Below are 2,967 nucleotides of genomic sequence, written 5' to 3'. Positions count from 1 at the left end.
TTCCTGGCTCTGTGGCTCTTCTTTGGTTTCCATCGCTGCCTCGTGGAGACAGTTGGTCCCTTTTCCCTCACCCTGCTTCCTAGATATGATCTCGGAGATCTAATTCCTTAGAGCAGAGGTTTGCAGCTTTAAGTAACCCCTGGGCAGCACTAAAATAGCCTGAAGGAGGGGCCAGCCGGCAGAGCCTAAAGAATAAGTGCTGAGGGACGGCGGAAGGGCTCGTAGACAAAACGGGGGAGATAGAGGCTCTCCAGAAACTGTGGCCCTGTGACATGCTGTCTAGAAGACAGTTGTTGAAATCTCCCAGTCTTGTTTATCCTTCACTAGGTGGAATCAAGAGTCCCCTCGCCTCAATTTTCCAATCCCCTGCCCTCGGCCCCAGCTTGAACAACGTTATAGGCTCTTCTAACTCTAAAGACGACCACAGAACACCTGCTGGGAGTACCGCTTGATTTAGAGTTGGAAGGGGTCTTGGGAACTCGTCAGCACACCCCTTATTTTTCAGACGGGAAAACCCTGGGCTCTATCACCCCTCAGCCCCAGATCCCAGGCTTGGGAAACGAAGATTCCTGCCAGCCGTCCCTGCCGCCCCAACTTTCTCCTGTCACTCCCCGGACTAGACCCCCTTTCACTACGACCTCCAGACCCTAGGCCTCCTTATTTTAGGGCTTTAGGGTGGAATAGGGCCGGTCCAGGCTCTCGAGCTTTTAAAAAGTGAAGTGAAAGTGTTAGGGGGAATGAGGAAGGGTCCGCTGTCTAGAAGACCCTTACCTAAAACCTCGGGGCGCGGAGGGAGGGGCGCGGGGCAGGAGGGGCGGGGCTCGGGGACAGGGCACACCAATCAGATGCTGTGCTCGGCGTGCGCCGGGGGAGGGAATGGGGAGTTCTCCTGGTGACTCTGTCTACCGCGTTGGAGAGAGGATAGAGAAGGGGTGTTTTCTCATTCCAACCTACAGCGAGGCTTCATTTCGGATCTGTGCACTCCCACCTCCAACTTCTGGGTTTTGGGGCCTCTGTAGTCCAGTTCAAGGTCCAAAGGGAATGAGCTAGGTAACCCCAGCCATCCTTTCAAACTTGGGGTATGTGGAGGCCCCAGACCTTGCAAGAGAGTAGCGGCCTCCAGGTAACTAGGTAGCGAGCACCTCTACGGTGTGACTGGTGGCCCAGGCTGAGGCCAAGGCTTTCCCACTGCGCCCATCAGAAAGTCTCAGCCCTCAGTTAACGGGGACCCAGGGCCTGCTCAGGGGGGGATAGTAGTCAACAGCGTCACCTGTGCAAAAAGACCCGTACTGCTGCGCGTGGGTAGAGAGAGAGACAGAGGTACCACATGAAAAAAATATTAGATTAACCCCATTGCTGTTGGAAGCATAGCTGAAAAGTATGGTCAGAAGCCACTTCTTTCCGGTCTTTTTTTTTTCAATGATTTTTTGTGTGTGTGTGTGTGTGTGTTAGTTTCTGCTTTATAACAAAGTGAATCAGTTATACATATACATATGTTCCCATATCTCTTCCCTCTTGCGTCTCCCTCTCCTGTCTTTTTTATCCCCTGCTGCCCCCAAAAGCAAAGATTAATTTAAAGGCAAAGATGGAGTCCCTGTAAACTCACTTGTCCTCATTTACACCTTCCTTTTCTTTTGCAATGCAGCAATTAAAAGTAAGTATAAAGCATGGTGATTTGGAGTTGCTTTGTGTGTCGGAATCACTGGTAAATTGTTGGCTGAGAGCAGTTCCTCCCCTTGCACTGTGAAAACACACTGAGTGCTTAAAGAGATTAGACCGAGAAATAATTTAGTATCTTTTCTCTTAGAAAAAAAAAAAAAGAAGAGAAGAAGAAGAAGCCATTTTGGCTCCATTAATGAAGGTAAACTTTCTATAAATTTGGAACTATCTAGCCTTGAAGCTGTAAGCCAACCGTTTCTCAACGTCTAAATTCCATTCCGACTATTTCATTAACTGTGTGAAATTGAGAAGTTGCAAAACATTTTTTAGGCCAGAAATCTGTTAAATTGCACTGCATGTTCTTGAATTCCTACCATCCAAGCATCTGGCAGTAAATCTACAAAGAAGTAAAATGTGGAATATTTTGATTTTTCAGAGTTAGTGGCATGAATTATCTGGACCGGATGGTCCATAATAATACAATTAAAATTACTGGGCCAGTGAGTACCCCAAATCCATTACTGTTCCCACAGAAAAATTAACCAGAATCAGCAGGAAGAATAATGCTCCTTTTACTTTGACAGCAGTACTTGAATTAATACTAGAAATAAGATTGTAAACAAAAGGTGAAATATTACAGCCATAACCCTGCCCTTATCCTCACCCTGACATTGACTCTGCCCCTAGAGTTGTGAACTTGAACCTCACCTTTAATCTCACCCTGACTCTGACGCTTATCCGCTCTCACTTGACCTTGATTCTGACCATGACAAACACCCTTACCCTCCCACTGTCCCTGACCTTCACACTGACATTATCTCTCATTCTCTCACACTGATCCTGATGCTGAACTAGACCCTGAACTTTATCTGACCCTACTTTTCACCCTGACCCCGATTCTGACTTCTACTCTGACCCTGACTGACAGACATATCCTGTCCTAGACACTGACTCTGAAGTTGACTTTGACCCTGATACACATAAGTACCCTGCTCCTAAACCTGACTCTGACCCTCATGTCTGACTTATATTCTGACCCTTAACCTCACATAGTACATAACTCTGAGCCTCACCCTGACCCTGAAAGTTATAAGGACTCTCACCCTGACCCTCACCCTGAGTCTGCCCTTGATGCGCTAATCCTGACTGATTCTTAACCTCGCCCTGACCCTGAACTGCTTATTCACACAGATCCTGACTATTACACTGGCATGACCCTCAACCTGACACTGACCCCAATTGTGACTTCATTATGGCCCTGCCCTACTCTGACGTTGATCCTACCCTGACCCTCACCACATCCCCGAT

This window comes from Pseudorca crassidens, chromosome 15 (genome assembly GCF_039906515.1).
Source record: "Pseudorca crassidens isolate mPseCra1 chromosome 15, mPseCra1.hap1, whole genome shotgun sequence".
NCBI lineage: Eukaryota > Metazoa > Chordata > Mammalia > Artiodactyla > Delphinidae > Pseudorca > Pseudorca crassidens.
The sequence above is the reverse complement of the archived record's forward strand: the minus strand, read 5'-3'. Positions refer to the sequence as shown.